General features: G+C 39.8%; 1 long non-coding RNA gene across 12 annotated transcripts in view; it reads left to right on the top strand.

The window, feature by feature from the left end:
- LOC123860012 (uncharacterized) overlaps nucleotides 1–16,572 on the top strand; it is a 164,100-nt gene extending 147,528 nt beyond the window's left edge. For 11 of the 12 annotated variants that reach the window (XR_010413141.1, XR_010413138.1, XR_010413140.1 and 8 more), the window contains 2 exons: nucleotides 4,072–6,705; nucleotides 14,076–16,572. This is a non-coding gene — a long non-coding RNA (uncharacterized LOC123860012). The remainder of the gene's footprint in view (nucleotides 1–4,071; nucleotides 6,706–14,075) is intronic. The other variant, XR_010413142.1, reaches the window with a different exon arrangement.
- Nucleotides 16,573–16,787: the final 215 nt, after the last annotated feature.

Below are 16,787 nucleotides of genomic sequence, written 5' to 3'. Positions count from 1 at the left end.
AGTTTCTTAGAATTCTTGGTCAATTCTTTTTTTTTATTTTTAATTTTTTAAAATTTATTCTTTTAAAGTAGGTTCCAGGCCAGCATGGGACTCAAACTCACCACCCTGAGATCATGCATGCCCTACTGATTGAGCCAGCCAGATGCCCCTTCTTGGTCTATACTGATAAAGTTTAGATATTTACTATAGAAAAATTAATTAACAAGGATTGGGAATATTTTTTGAGAACGACCCACAGATCCTTACTTCGGTATCTTCTGGGTCCACAGGAGGAGATAAGCACAGGATAGACCTCAAGTACATATACATATACTCTTGTTACCTAGGTGCTGCCCAACCCCCAACCCTAATGCAGTCTCTGATGAACTCAGCTGTCCACATGGAGCTGCTTGGAAATATTGTGTCTTGCACACAGATAGATGTCCTTGGTCCTTTTTCCTGGGTCCAACTCTTTAGGTCCTACTTTACTAGTGGCTGGTTGAGGCAGGAGAAAAACAAAAAAAAGAAAAAGTTGAAGTTGGAGCTGGTCTAATTAGTTCGCCCTAAGCCTTATCTTGGGGAAAGGTTATTGGGAAGCATCTCCCAAGTGGGAGGCAGTTCTAGACCTGTTTTACCTCACTGGCCACGTGGAAGTAGAGAGAAACAATCTAAAGAGAGAGAATCCCAAGAGATGAACTCCAAAGAGGTCACAGCCTACAGAAGTCAAAACTTTAACCTTTTTTCTCCATACACCCAAAGCTCCAGCCCCTATTTTTTTTTTAAAGATTTTATTTATTTATTTGAGACAGAGAGAATGAGAGACAGAGAGCATGAGAGGGAGGAGGGTCAGAGGGAGAAGCAGACTCCCTGCCGAGAAGGGAGCCCGATGCAGGACTCGATCCCGGGACTCCAAGATCATGACCTGAGCCGGAGGCAGTCGCTTAACCAACTGAGCCACCCAGGCACCCGCTCCAGCCCCTATTAAGAGGTTTAGTTGATTCCAGTAACTTGATTCAGTCTCCTTTCCTCTTTTCCTTCATGAGCATGGGTTTGGGGAGTGGAGTAAGGGTGGGGAGAAGCAGAAGTGGAACTTTGCTCTAGAAGGCACTATAACAAATACAGGACATGGCCTTTATCCCAGTTCTCAAAGAACTAATTGTCTGGGGAGCTAATGTATAGGAAATATTTAGTGAAAACCGAAGTACTTGAACTATGTGTTATTGATTATTCCAGAAGAATCCAGATAAGGGATAAGTCACTGTGGATTTGTTTCTTGGGGAAGGCTTTCTAGATCATGTCACAAGTGAGGTGCCAAAGGTTTAAAGGAACTAATTAAGAAGGCAGAAAAGAGGGGGTGAACAAAGATTCATAATGAGCTTAGAGACCAGTGAACCTATGTGCCAGAAGCAGAGACTTCCTTTTGGAGACTAGGGAATGAGGTGGAATAGGAAAGTGGGATACTTCAAAAATCAGGCAGGGGTTAAGTTGTAGGTAGTCAGGTAAGATTTTTTTTTTTTTTTTTAACTAAGTTAATGTTAACCTCTTTAAATTTTTATGGAATGAAGGGAGGATAAATTAATAAATTGCTGACTAATTGAATGAATGAATAAATAAGTTATATTATAAAGACATTGTAGATATTACAAAAACTAGCCTCTTAAGTAGAATTTGTCTAGGCTGGGAATATGGGGTTCCTACATAGGATCTCAGCAACATAGGTTGCCAGGGAACAAGAGAAGTCAAGACTAGGTGTTATTAGGGACTGGGAGCCTGGCAGCACTAGGGTTAGCCAGCAGTCTAGTCCTTAGTAAACAAGAGGAGGTGTTGGATCTGAGGAGATCCAATTCATCAGGAGATCTGGTTAACTAGAATATAGATAGCAGGTGAGATTGCGTCAGGAATGGTGGTGTCATGGAAGTTGGGCAATCTCATCATAGCTGGATTCCAGCCGGCAGCTGGAGTTCTGGAATAGAATCTGGGGAAGGGTAGTATCAGGGCCCTAGTCAAGCAGATTGAAGTTCAGGGCAAGGCACAAGGTCTTGAAGGAGAAAGGAAACCTAGTCAGGGCAAAAGCCAGTTCCGGAGGTTGGGCCAACATGTGTGGAGTTAGTAGGGAAATGGAGGAATGATGATAAAGCTGTGCAGATTAAACTCAGTGTGATTCAGTGCATTTGTGGCCAAGAAAGGAATACCATTCCTGGTATGTGGTGGGCTGAGGTTGCTTCTCTTTTGCCTGCCTGATGAAGATGTACTGAAGGTCACAGATGTGCTGAGCCTCTTAAGTCGATCCTTCAAGGGCCCTACCTCAGACAGATCTTGGCATGAATGGCTGAAGTGGAGGCCTATGGAGGGAGCATCACTTGGAGACTACAGCGTAGGAGATGTAGGTATAGCTAGGAGCCTGTCATAGTCCAGGCTGAGGAGGACAGGCCTTGTCAAAGGGGTGGGGAGGATTTAGTAGGAATTCAGAAGAAAAGGGGGCTGCAAAAGACATTTCAAATTAAGAAGAGGCATCGGTGACAAGTTTAATATAATGCATAGAGAAGGAAGAACCTAAAATGATTCCAGGTCGATTTTAAATGCTTGTGTAGTATGACATTTTTGTTCATGAGCTGAAGGGTGTTGTATTTTTTTTTAAACCAAAGCAATTGTCTTTGACAAAAGACAACAACAAAAGTTACTTACAGCAGTGTTTTGCTCAAATAATTCAATGGGATAACTGTGCCGCTTCTCCAGGTTTATCTCACAACCAAACCAAGCAGAGGCTGCCCCATCCGCAGCCTCCCCATCTTGCACAAGGGGGGAATGCCAACCAGAATTCAGCAGCATGGCTCCCTCACCCCTCACCACCTCTACTGCTCAGTGCTCCATGGGAAGGAAAAGTCCTACTCCAGTTCAGTACACTTCCAGGGTCCCCTGCTATAGGCATCTTCCAACACTCACACTAGACCTGGGCTCACAGACATGGGTGGGATAGAAGAGGCTGGGCAAACAAGATTCAAGATTCAAGATTAGTTGAAGCTCCTGCGTTCTTTCTTTCCAAGCTGGGCCTCAGCAGGGTGAGGATCCCTGATCCCCTGAGACAGGCAAGGAGGGGGTGGGGTGGCAAAAGAGAGAGCCTAGGAAACTTGCCCACTCACAGAGAACAAAGTTCCCTCTCCTTAAATAACCAACCCCATTCCCACAGCAATAGGTAGGCCAAGCCACTGAGAACTCAGAGCTGAAGGGCGTTTTAAACACATACACTTTTGGCCTGTTTTTTAAAAACCCAAATAAATAAAGTAAATTAGTAAATAAGTGTGTTAAGGCCAAGCTTACTTGTGAGTTTGTTGGCTTTAAATCTCAACAGCCGTGGGTCTGCAGTGAGACATTTCAGAGAGAAAGAGCCCTTGAGCATGTGAATGAATAGAAATGTTTTTTGCCAAGATGCTTTTCTTTCCTGTTCTAAGATAGTATTAGTAGTGTACATGTACATGAGTATGACTGAAAAGCCTCAGGTGGGGCCTACCTGTATCTGTCTGTGTTGCTCTCACCGGGCTTCAGTTGCTGGAGGTGATGTTTGAAGTGATTATGCGTCCCTCTTTTAGTCACCTGGTTAGTTCAGAGCCTTTGCTGACTGAAGAGTGCTCCTGCCTGGCCAGATTGCTTCACTACAGGAGGCTGTCTGCAGCTGGTGATTCCCAGCCAGCAGCTTTGCGCCGCCAGGATGGGATACAGGCATGGACTTTACTCTTTATGAAGGGTTAGGGCTTGGAACTTCGGGAGGGGTTTTATTCCTGTCTATGGAGCTGAGGAAAGAAAATACAGATTCCTTACCTGGATAGGGAAACTTTGTTTTCAAAATGTACAGACACGTGGTGTTTCTGATTTTATTGGGCTTGGATCTGCACCTGGGGTGGCATGGATTTCAAAGTCATTATTTAAGGTAGGGAAACAAAACTTGAACCAACATTATTACCATAAAAGATCCTGGTTGTATTGAAAGGTTGAGCTAAATAATTTTAGTGATCAGCGGGAGACCAACTGTTGTACTTCTGAAAAGTTGTTCTTAGAAAGGCTTGGATTAATAATTTGTTTCCATTTTGTTCACAGATGTACTGTCTGTAGGACAGGGGTAGACTGAATACCTGCTTCACTGAATACCTGCTTCACAGCACCTTTCACATTTTCTTGTTGGAAAGACAACCGTTGGAGAATCATCTTATCATCAGCAAAAAGGCAAACAAATCAAGACATTAAGAATGCCACAGTGGCCGACAGTTAATGATGCCAGTGTTATACAAGCTTCAGCAAAGTTTTCAAGACAGTGTGCCTCACTAGCCAGAAATCAGGGAAGATTGAACCTATCCCTTTTGTCTCAGCTGTTCCTTAAACCTATGCAACCCCTCCACATTAATGTGAATTGAAACATGCATTGCCTTTTCAACTTAATTGAGTACTTACTATGGGTGAATCACTGCACAAAATAGGGGAGGGAAAATGAGGGAGACAAGTAAGTTGTGTTTCCTGCCTTCAATGGATTTACAATTAGTTTCAGGGCCCTTTTTTTTCTTCTGCTCTTAATTAAGTGTGTTTCTAAGATAGAAAACAAATGAATGCATAAGTGTATTCTGCAAGTATTTTAAATCCCTTTAATATAAAACAAAACAAAACAATCTAATGTGGGCAACTCAGGACATCTTAATTCCATTTTTTTTGGATGTCGATAGGTAGGATTTATTTTATTGATTCTGTAAATATTTGGTAGACTTTAGAGATATTAACACATTAGAGTTGGAATTAATTGAATTAAATTCTTTTTTCCCTCCTAGGTGTAGATTGTCTGTTGAAAAAACATATTGTGTTTGTACATTTCTTGCAGAGTGGGTAGGTGAATTACATCTTTTGTCTCTATAGGCCTCTACCTTTTGTGAGCCTGACATCCTGTGTGAGTTATTAGCATGGGGAAGGGGAAGATTTGGATCAAACTTGGGAATATTGTTCATGAAGCCAAGATAGGGCAGAGATAGGAGCAAAACGGACCCAGGCAATGACTCTGTCGGAAAATTTGGCTATTTCAGTATTCATGTGTTGTCCTCTATGCTCCAAAATTACTGTACGGTTTTTTTAAAAAACTTATTTCTGATCTGGGTATAAGTCATGATTTTTCCAGTGTTAAGACACTAAAATGACTATAGATACTAGACATATTATGTAGTGTTTGTAACACATTTTAGTATGTATGAAGCAACGATAGACACGTCTTTGTCTTGAGTAGTGTCCATCTGAATGGAAAATGTGCCAGCTTTTTTTTTTTTTAAATATCATCAACAGACTTCTTAATTAAGCTGCCAATAATACTGCCAATAGCACTGTGCATCATTTGAGAAATGAGTTGTGAAGTGCTGTTTCCCTCTTATGTTGCTCCATATAAAATGGATTTAAAGTGTTCTTTGAATGGGACATTATATTGCTCCCTAAAGAATTTGATGAGAATTCTCATACCTTCCGTTTTTACGTAATTTCCAAAAACCTTTATTTTGCTGCTTGGTAAAGAATCGTTCTAATTTGACCAATGACTTTAATTATATGATCCATCCTTAATAGGATGAATCGTGCTGCCCCCAAACTCCTGATGGTGATACTGGATATTCGTTAATCTGAGTTCCAAAACTATATTGTACTAAATTGTAGACATTTATTTCCTGTTCTGGGAAATTTTTTGGAGGGACCATCTCTATGTTCCTGGACCTAGCACAGTTTACTCAACACATACCTACTATGCACCTACTATGGTGCATAGTAGGTATGTGTTGAGTAAACACTTGGTGTTCAAAACATGTAAAGTAGCTTTTTTCTGTGGTTCTTAAGGCTCTATAAAAGACAGAGGGGTCTTGCTAACAGAGTAGCACCTTCATCAGTTTACAGTCAATCTAGTGAGAGTAAGTCCACATTATCCGGATTTATTATATTCAGTCTAGTCCACTGGGCTTCTTAATGGGTGTCTTGGATGCATCAGTTTAGCCCTGTGATTTGTACTAACATCCACTCTGCTTCCCCTGGCCCTTGGCCAGCTCCATAGGGGTGGGCCCTTGGAGGGGCTGTTCTGCTTCTCCTCCTCTGGCTTGTCTACCACTAGAAGAGCAATCACTCTAGTCACTGGGTATTCACGACATGCCAGCCGCTGAGCTAAGTGTTTTACACATATCCTCTCACTTAATTATCTCATTTAAACCTCACAGCAACCATTTGAAGTAGGTATTATCTACTGTAGAGATATGTATGTATCTTGCTTAAGTCATGGGGATCTAAATCCAGATCTCTTAGATTCTAAAGCCTGAACTATTAACCTCTCCCCTCTGCTGCATCCCAGGAGAAATTTCCAGTGCCTGGTGGTATGGGGGCAGATCAAATCTGGATGTAGTCCAGATTCATTTCATTTAGTATTCCCAAACAGCAAACTGTCTAACAGATAAAACCCAGCAAATCACAGTTGTTTTGAGAAAGGGGGAGGGAAGAGCAATTGGGAGAAAGCAAAGTTGGAAACAAACCAATTTGAGTCAAACCTTTAGCCTTTATCTCATAATGTCTTTTTTTTTTTAACTTTCTTTTTTTAACATGGCCTGACACCATGTGATAAATCAAAGCCTGACGTAATTGACCCAGAATTGATCCCCAAATGTCTTTTGGGGGAACATGCTTTAACTCTCGTTGTTGATTCCGAGGAATAATTGCCACCCTAGAAAGGTAATTACATATGCCATTGTTTATACACATAATAGGCTCAGAATGCATATTCTGCACAGAGGGAAAGAGAATCCTGCTTGCACATTAGGGGTGTGTGCAATGTATTGTGTCAGAATGCCACAAATAGCGTTTGAACTGCTTCCTATTACTGCTTATTTCCCTAACGTGCGCGTGCCCATGTGTGTGTGTGCGTGTGTAAGGGTGAGGTTAGGAGTGAGGAAGGAGATGGGCCATGGAAGGCTGTTTGTTGAGCTGAGTGACAGTGATTTGCTTTTCCTTAATTTTTTAGTTTACTAGAACATCTTCTGGATCTGATTCATTTAGCTTGGTCTGGTAAAAGGACTTTTCTCTTCCTGCTTGGCATATGCTTATTAATGAGTTCTCATATTTCTTTCCATCAAGCGCTGTTTACTTTGAGGAAATATAAAGTGAGAATCATTCTCCACAACATCCTCCTAAATGCCATGGTTTTTGACCACCCACTTTAAGTACACCAAATAGTCAGCTAAAATGGTAGCTAGTGCCTTTCCTCTCACTGTGCTTTCTGGTAAAACATAAATGGGATTTAAACCACAAATGAGCAATTAAAGCACTTCATGCCTTTTGCCTTTAGCCATAAGACAGTAGTTATCCTGAGTAAATATAACAAATAGGCTATTTTGTGGTTGTCTAACCCTAGCAACATATATATATATATATATATATTTAAATCAAAGCCTTAAAAATATGTTATGACTTTTGATAGTACTGCCCAATGAAAAGAATACATATGTATTCCAATATGGAACTGAGCATTATTTGAGGCCAAAGCAATTCATCCTGGGCTATTCTCTGCTGCAGTGTCCAGCAAATTGCATGACCTACTTGTTAGACTTGACAATAGTGTTTTACCTAACAAAGGCCTCTGCAGCTCTGAGCAGCAGTGGAATGTCAGAATGAGCACATTTCACACACAGATGTGCAGCCATAATAGCCTCTAAGAAGATGCATGTGGCAGGGAGCTAAGGGTGGGGGTTGGGTGCTTGGAGTGGGTGGTGTGTGTGTAGTTTGGGGGCCAACGGGAGAAGGAGGCCAACAGTTAGCAGTAGGGACATGGCCCCACTGACCACATTTAATCAGCCCTCTGTAAACAGTTCAACATTTTCATTGTTCTCTAAAAACTAATAAAGAGAAACAAGCACTTTTCATTCATCTTGAAGTAATTTTCTGTCAGGTTGGAGCCCCTTGTGGCCTCCAGCTTGTGCAATGCTAGCTGTGTGATACAACAACTATTGCAATTTATTTTACAAACTCTGGTCATTCACATGTCAGTTAGTGTTCACCAAGCCGGCATCTGAAATTGTGCAGTTAACGAGTTTTACAACATTTCTATCAAGAGAAACTGTTTAGCATAACTGACTCTTAAGGAGTTATTATACCTCTAAAAATCCATTTTAAGGGGCATTATTTAAATAAAATAGAAAAACGGTTCACTGCCTTTTAAAGGGGCTACAAAAAAAGTCCATCAGCTCCAGTGCAGTAATCCTCAGCTTAAAGCACTCTTGAGAGTACTTCTGGGAATTGTCAGCATAATGAAATGTTTTGTGAAATGTCCAGATAGATTCCTCTACTCAACAATTTTACTGCACCATATTTATTTTCCTTCCAGTTTTTAAAGAAGTGAATTACTTTTTGAGAGGATGACTCTATGTTGTGTAGATTAACTGAGCACATTATTACCCAGGTTGTAGCAGAAGTGATGGTTCTGTTTGCAGTGTTATCCATATGCATCTGCAGCCGGGGGCGAAGAAGAGAAAGGCAGCTTTCCCCCCTTAGTGCGTTAGCTCCAAAAGAGTTACATCATCATGAGGCCTACAGATTTTGTATTTTCCTCATGCCACGTTTCCTCAGACTTTTCAACAACTCTGGTACAAAATGGCCCCTGTAAATACTTTCTTTAAACTTTAAAAAATGGACTCTGTTTTCTTACCCTAAATACAAATGCAGGAAAACCCATATATACTTGTACATTGGCACATGCATAATGACGCATATCATTTGAATCTGGCCCATTTCAATACGAGATGCTATTGAACATTTTACTTAAAGAACAGTAGATTCCTCACATTAACTGAGATAGCCAATGACCCCAAACCAATTAATGGTGAGAGCCCATAATAGAGCACTATATAGCATAGCAGCAAGTTCATTCAGCATATTATATTACCTAACAGGAGTAGAAGCCACCACTTGTAATGTAAATGGTTTAATGGTTCTTTCTATAGTGAGCAAGACCAGGAGAAAAATTATGTTCTGCTGTAACAAGAGATACTCCACATTCCTAGGAGGTGTATCTGTAACAGGGCACATTTTCATTTTGCAACAAATGGTCCCCTAATTTCATAGACTGATGTTTGTGCACATGGACTTCAATTTTCTAAGGGAGACAAGCAGGTGTTCTTGTGCCTGTTAGCTGTATCTGCCCGTAAGAAGCACAGTAACATCTATGAGCCAAATACAATTTGACATAATTCATACCTTTATTACCTCCTACAGAATGATATTATTTCATGCTGGCACATTAATGTTTCCAGCACGATACTGTCATTCCTGGAAATTTTACCTTTTGAAGTTTAAATATTGAAGAATGAGTTTTAAAATTCTCTAACTGCCCTAGGTTTGGGGGAAAATGCAACTTATTCCAAGGTCAGCTTTTTTACTCTTTTTTGGTATTTGATGGCACTATAGATAATGTTCAGATAATGGGAAAGATCATATCTGAAAACTCTCACCTCTTCTTGACCAAAGAGCTTGTTCCTCTTCTATTCCCATTTTTGCAAGTAATATTTCATCAGCTTCTCATGTCATACTTACTTCACTGTTATTTGTTCCTCTAGTGAGGCAAATTCAGGAGATGTTGACCCAAAATGTTTAAATGATGGCAGCTTGAATCCGTTTGATGTAGTACTTAGATCTGTCTTGATACTCCAGCATTCAAAATTAGTTAGGGCTGATGGAGTAGAGAAGTTTCCTGTTGCTGCCATAACAAATTACCACAACTTTAGTGGCTTGAAGTAATACAAGTTTATTGGCATACAGTTCTGTAGTTCAGAGGTCTCACTGGGCTAAAGTCACTTGTTGACAAAGCTGCATTCCTTCTGGAGGCTCTAGGGGAGTATCCTTTCCCTTGCCTTTTCCAACTTCTAGAGACTGCCTGCCTTCCTTGACGCATGGCCTCTTCCTCCATCTTCAAAACTAGCAGTGGTGAGTCGAATCCTCCTCACATGGCAACAATCTGACTCTTTTCCATTGCCACCTTTCTCTTTCACTGACTGCAGCTGGAAAATGTTCTGTACCTTTGAGGAATCATGTGATTAGATTGGGCCCACCTAGATAATCCAGGATAATCTCTCCACCTCAAGGTCCATATCCTAAAACACATCTTCAAAATCTCTTTTGCCATGCAAGGTATAATATTTACAGGTTCTGGAGAATGGGACTTGGACATCTTTAAGTGGGGTGTGTGGGTTGATGGCATTAATCTGCCTACCACATGGAGTCTCTGAGAGTTCTTTCCCGTACCAATATTTGGAGAGTTAATTGCAATTCCTAGGAGTCTCCAAACTTTTAAAATCATGCATGAAAATAGTTTGAAAATTTCAATTATGTACCCCAGTATATGTACATTTCCTTCTAAACCATCCATTATCTATATTAATAGTATATATACTATTAGTAAAGCTTCATTTCTTTTTAGTATATAAATAAATAAAAACAAATCTTCTAATGGTTTCTTTGCACCTCAGTGCATCATCTTGTGTGCCCCCAGGGCTGTGTGCCCCTAATTTTGGAGGAGAAGGAGGAAAGGATGAAGTTTGGGTTAACTTGTGTCAATGTGGCTCTTTATTCTTTCAGAAATAGAAGTCTTCAAAGTGAGGAAGGGACTGCAGAGACTTTTTGGTATTCTCTGGTAGTTTTTGGAAGTGAGGAGTCACAGAGTATAACAGTGTAGAATGTAACATACCCAAAGCTTTCCTGAAAGTTGAGACCTGTCAATTATAGAATTATAAGACATATGCCATTTTATAAAAGACTAGAAAGAGATTGTTCACCAAAAGCTCTAGAATAAGACTGCATCTCGTCAAACAGCTACTCATGTCAGTTCAGTTGAAAATCCCAAGAAGCCAATTGCTCAATGACCATTTTAAACACTAGTGGCAGGGTCCATGTGAAACTGAGCTGAGAGAAAGGGTGATTCTGCTAAGTTCATTTTAAATCATAGTTTTCGACTTTGAAAACATCTATATCACACCAGCCACTCTTGATCTCCATGCCATATGGGCCTATGACAACATAGGAAAACCAGAAATTGTGACACAAGGGGACTCTGTTAAGTCCCCTTGTGTTAAAATGTGAGATGTTTTTAGAGCAGTCACCCTCAAAAAAAGGGATCTTGCTAAGATATGCTGACACACCTCTGAAATCAAAAAGAACTTCTGCTGGCAAATTAAAGTAGGTTGCCACAAAAATGTACATCAATTAGGAAACAAGTCAGTGAGTGTTTGCCAACTGCCATAAGCGTCCCACAAGCAGTCTGGGCAGTATATTTTTGTTTAATTTTTTCCAGGCACTTCCATTCTCTTTTTGAAAGGTGGGCAGGTAGTCTTCTTAAATCCTTCACTGATAGTTTCCATCAGTGACATCTCAAAATGTAACTGATAACATGTCAATGATTACTGTACAAAGAAGTTAAACAATAGAGTGAAATTTCCCCATTGAAACCCAATACAGGGATTAGCCACTATAGGGAATCTGTTTTATTTGCATTTAATTTGTACCTTCACACTATTATCTCCCATGTTTTAGTTTCAGGAAATGTGGTCTCAGGCTATTATAACCACATTTCATGCTGCTGTTGTACTGTTATTTGATCTCTATGGTTGGAAGTGACTTACAGAAAAAATAAAGCTAGCATACTTTATTTTAATTATACCAGTGCAGTGTCTAAATAAAACATGTACTTTATATTTAATGTGGAGCACAGATTAACAGTTTTATGGGACATAAAATCTATCTATATCATTTTCTATTTACACATCAGTTATATATCTTTCTCTCAGCAAAACAAATGCCTATGGTGTGAAAACAAGGAAGGAGAGTATCGAAGTTACAATCACATGGGCAGTAAATAACATCTTAATTGGTCTGGAATGCCGGAGTTTGATTTTTTTTCCGCCTGGCTTTTATTTATTGATCTCTATAGCTTATTTATCTTTCCAGTGATTTGTACAAGTCTATCTCCTTTCCTCAATAAGCCAATGTATGGTGGTTTTATATTGCACATCCCATCTGGGGAAATGGTCTAGTGAGAGAAGTGCAGTTGCTCCTGGAAAAGCCGTTATTTAAAAGCTTTTGTAGAGGTAAGGGCAACTTCTTAGTTTTTACACTTTGTCTTCTGGAAAAAAGAAGGAAAGAAGAAGTGCAGCTATTATGAAGTTGCCACCCAATTGTATGTTTCAACACTTCTCTTCTCTCCCTTGTTTGGCAGCAGCAAGAAAACAAAGAAGGGTTTAGTGTTCACTGGGAGATGTCTTTTAAATGTTCCCGTACACGATTTAGCTCCTAGTGAGGGTAGCAGACAGGAATGGATTATGTATATCTCATACATAATCTGTAAACCTTGGGTTTTCCTCTGTATGCCTTTCTGCAGTTCCAGTCCTAATATCTTTTTAAACAGCTCGTTAGGATAAACTACGCTTCAAATGACATGTTATGCCCCATAGTGCGGTTGAGAACTGGCAAATGTAACCATTCTCAGGAAAGCTAGTTGGCAAAAAGTCCAGCCCTTTTCCTAGTAGAGAGCTATCCACCGTTGAAGTGAACCCTGGAAAATTAGTCATTTTTTTTCCCTCCGAAATCAATGATCCCCTTGTTCATCAAAATCAGCGCTTCCAAGTGTTTGTCATGATTCTGTTTGATTGTCTTGATCTCACAGAATATTAGAAAAGTGCTCTGAAAGATTTCCTCTGTTGATAGCTGAGGGAAAAGCAAGTGTACAGATGGCAATGCTATACTTACACTATGCAAGTGATGCTTTACAAAGTGATTCTGTAAACATATTCCAAGGAAGAGACTCTGCTATCCCATCATCACCCTAATATAACCTTAACTGCTTTAAAATGAGCTAATGAAAATTTGGGGCAGGCTTTTAGAGAATGCATTTGCATTTGACATAATTAGTGGTAGGCAGATCTCACTACATCCAGAGGGAATCTCAAGACAACTGCTTGGCCGGCTATTAGTGCTTAATTTCTGAATGTCAAACCCTGCACATCTTAATTTCTAGAGAATAAGCTCAATTGAACTTGCTCCCCAGTTATGCAAAAACTGCTCAGATAAAACCAAGTGGACACCAATGTAATGAATGTGGTTATTAAATTGTTTCAATTGAAAGAACCCTATTCTTACGCCATCATAATGGGAACAATTTATCCCCACTGATCGGGCTGTCTCTCTCTTTCTCTCTCTTGCTCTCTCTTTTTCTGAGCTCTCTTTGATCTTGAAGCATATTGCAGTGGTGTGTCCTATTCAAAAGCGAAACTGGGGCAATTTTAATGCTTTTGTACCTTACCAGTGCTCTATTTTTTCACTGTTTAAAAATAGCTGTTAATTATAAGTGCAGTTTAAATGTCTCAAGTGACCCAGAAATGCAGGTTGGAATGAGACAGATTGTGTGTCTCATATAAAACAGATGTACTCTCACAGAGCATTCTGAATTCAGCCTTCCCTCTGTATCCTTCTCTTGGGTTATTTCAATCAGGTATTGAGCTGGTCTAGCACTGTGCTATAAAATCCCACACATTTGAAGTGGAAAAAAAACCCACAAAAATGAATCTTTCTCTCTCTCTCTCTCTTTGCCCCATAAAGAAACTCTTGTATATCAGTCCCTACTATGTGGGTGAATATGGTGCTTTTGGTGTTAGATAATGGGACAAGGACCACTTTCCTGGCCTGGAAGACCATATGATTTTCTAGGGCCCCACTTTGCCGGTCTCTTGGGTCAGGGGGGTGTGGCTTAAAAAGAACACTGCAGTAGTGATAAACATATTCCTTGAGGTCCTTCTTCAACTTGGTTCAATAGTGCCTGAGGACAAGTTAATCTGTTAGTTTTCAAAAATCCTTGATTCTTCAGTGGTTTCAGAAACTTGTGTTTTTAGCTTCTTGCTAACTAACACTTTGATGCTGGAGATGGTTACACTGCTGGTGATGTTTCAGGGACGAAGGCTTTAACAAGCAATGTGCTAACTCGGTAAAATCATACTATTCATTTATTCTGCTCCATTCTGAACAAATCTGGTGCTTACCTAATTATACGTGCTTGTATTTAGCAGGTTTGAAGATGTTCCTATTTAGTGAAGTTACAAGAAGTGATTTCAAAAGGTGAATTTAAGATGAAGTACATTCCAGTGGTTTGATGATCTTTTCCAAGTTTCTTAAAAACTTTGGTACACATCCCGAAGCCACATGAATCTGAACATTTGGACAGTGAGGGAATTCAAGACTCATCCCCTCCTCCACTTGGATTGAAACCCATGTTTATCTTCCTTGCTGTCAGGATGGAAACATGTCTCAGAAGGAGGAGGGCAGTTTATATGTGCATTGGCTACCTATCTGCTACCTGTCAAGAGAAGAGTTCTTCATTGCCCTCACAATCACATTGAACATAGTCATGGTGTGGGCTTAGGGACTGGTTCTTTAAGTTCTTTCTAGAAAAGTTGTAGACATTTTAGTCAAGTTCTAAATGAAGGCACTGGTTTGAACATTTTTTTATAGCTTATTTTCCAAATCAGTAATTCTAATTTAATTGATTTATTTGACTCTAATATAATCATTCTATTTCTGATCATTCTAATTTGTTTGCTAAGATTTATTCCATTTGGTGTTTATTGTCTTGTAAATGACAGTCTAAAACACTCGAGTTATGGTCTTAAGCCAAGTTGGTGGTTTATTTTCAGGAAGAGGGAAAGGTATGGCTTCAGGTAACTTTAAGAGAATCTATGTCATGCAGAGTTGGTGCTGAAAATGAATTCAGAAAAAAAGCATTCTTTAAATCCATATCTTATAAAAATGTTACACTTAATGAGATATATTTATACTGTTATTTGAAGAGAAATGACAACATGTTTATAGACACAATAACCATGGCCATGAGGGACCGATGAAGCTGAGCTTGCTCTGTCTCTTCTTCGTGTGACTAAAATGTTGCTCCATCGGGTACCTGACTGCATTGTGTTTTCCTTGGCAACTCAAATACTAAGATGCCCTGGGCAGCAATGGTCTGACTTCACCTCTTGGTGATAGGCAACAGATGCCACTTCTCAATAAGAACAAATTATTGTACAAGGTATATAGGTTTGGAAATGTCTTCAGTCCTTTGTTTCTAATCAGGCTATTGGTAGAAATGGAAAAGACTGGTGTCTATCTGGGGACATTGATAGCTGTTGATTGTGGATGTTGAATGGGCATTGGGACTATGAAATCCAGATCTGGATAAAAGTCTGGATTGATGGTAGATGCAAGGATGGGTTGGACTCTGGGTAAAACCTGGTTTTGAGAGATCAGCAGGCTGGAATGGGAATGTCCTAGTTCTGAAAGCCAGGTATTAGAACTATCCATGGGAGTGCCAAAAAAAATGAGGATAAGAGCAAGCAGTGAGCTGGAAGCCAGGTAGACATTAAGACAAGGGGAGCCTCCAATTCCAGATGTCCAAATGAGGAAGTAGTCCAAAACTAGGCAATTGCCAGCAACCAGTCACCTGGGGAGCTGAGGAAGAATGGCCAAAGAGCAAGAGCACAGGTATGAGAGCTTGGAAACAAAAAGGACTATGATAGATGAGGCAGCTTTCCGACTTCAGGTGCCAGAAGGAAGGGGGGACCTCAGTCAGATACACAGGTGGAGCAAACACAGGAGGGAATCGGATTCTGGCTTTGCTGAAGCGACAGCTGACTTCTGGTAGACAGCTGTTGAAGATTGGTGTGTCTCAGGAGTCTGCAGGAACTACTTACTAGGTTTTTTCTCTGAGTCCTGAACCTTGTCTCCCTGACAGTTCTTGACCTTCAACTCCCTCAGAAATTTTCCGGTAATAACCTGGTTCAAGCCTGATTTCAGATAGGACATCTCATATAAAGGCAGGAAAGCTCTATACCAAAATATTTACAAAGGCTATGGGTGATTATGGGTGTTCTTAATTTTCTTTTTCTTAATTTGTATGTATTCTGTACAGTGATCCCTTATTACCTTTGTAAGAATTAAAAATATAAGTGAGTCTCCTTTTAAAATTTGGTGTTTTTCTCAGTTTTATTGAGATATACTCAAATAATAACATTGTGTAAGTTTAAGGTGTACAACATAATGATTTAATTTATGTGTATATTGCGAAATGGTTACCACAACAAGTTTAGTTTACATCCTTCACTTCAGGGCACCTGGGTGGCTCAGTCATTAAGCGTCTGCCTTCGGCTCAGGTTATGGTCCCAGGGTCCTGGGATCGAGTCCCACATCGGGCTCCCTGCTTGGCGGAAAGCCTACTTCTCCCTCTCCCACTCCCCCTGCTTCTGTTCCCTCTCTCGCTGTGTCTCTCTCTGTCAAATAAATAAATAAAATCTTTAAAAAAAATCCTTCACTTCATGTAGTAATAGAATTTTTTTCTTGTGATGAGAACTTTTAGTAACTTTCAAATGTATAGTATTGTTAACTATGTCACCATGCTATACATTATATCCCCAGAATTTATTTATATTATAACTGGAAGTTTGTGCCTTTTGACCATCTATACTCTAATCCCTCACCCCTCATCCCCTACCCCTGGCAACCACCAGTCTGTTCTTGGTTTCCAAGAGTTCAGTCTTTTTTTTTTTTTTTTTGGATTCCATATATAAGTGAGATCAAAGAGTATTTGTCTTTGACTGAATTCACTTGGAATAATGCCCTCAAGGTCCATCCACATTGTTAAATGGCAAGATATTCCTCTTTTTTAAAATGGCCAAATGATATTTCATTATATATATATATTCATTATATATATTTATATATATATAAATGTT

Source organism: Mirounga angustirostris, unplaced genomic scaffold (assembly GCF_029215605.1).
Source record: "Mirounga angustirostris isolate CCGP_5_RB_7025 unplaced genomic scaffold, mMirAng1.0.hap1 SCAF_7, whole genome shotgun sequence".
Taxonomy (NCBI): Eukaryota; Metazoa; Chordata; class Mammalia; order Carnivora; family Phocidae; genus Mirounga; species Mirounga angustirostris.
Note: the sequence above shows the minus strand (reverse complement) of the source record. Positions and strands in the feature narration are given on the sequence as shown.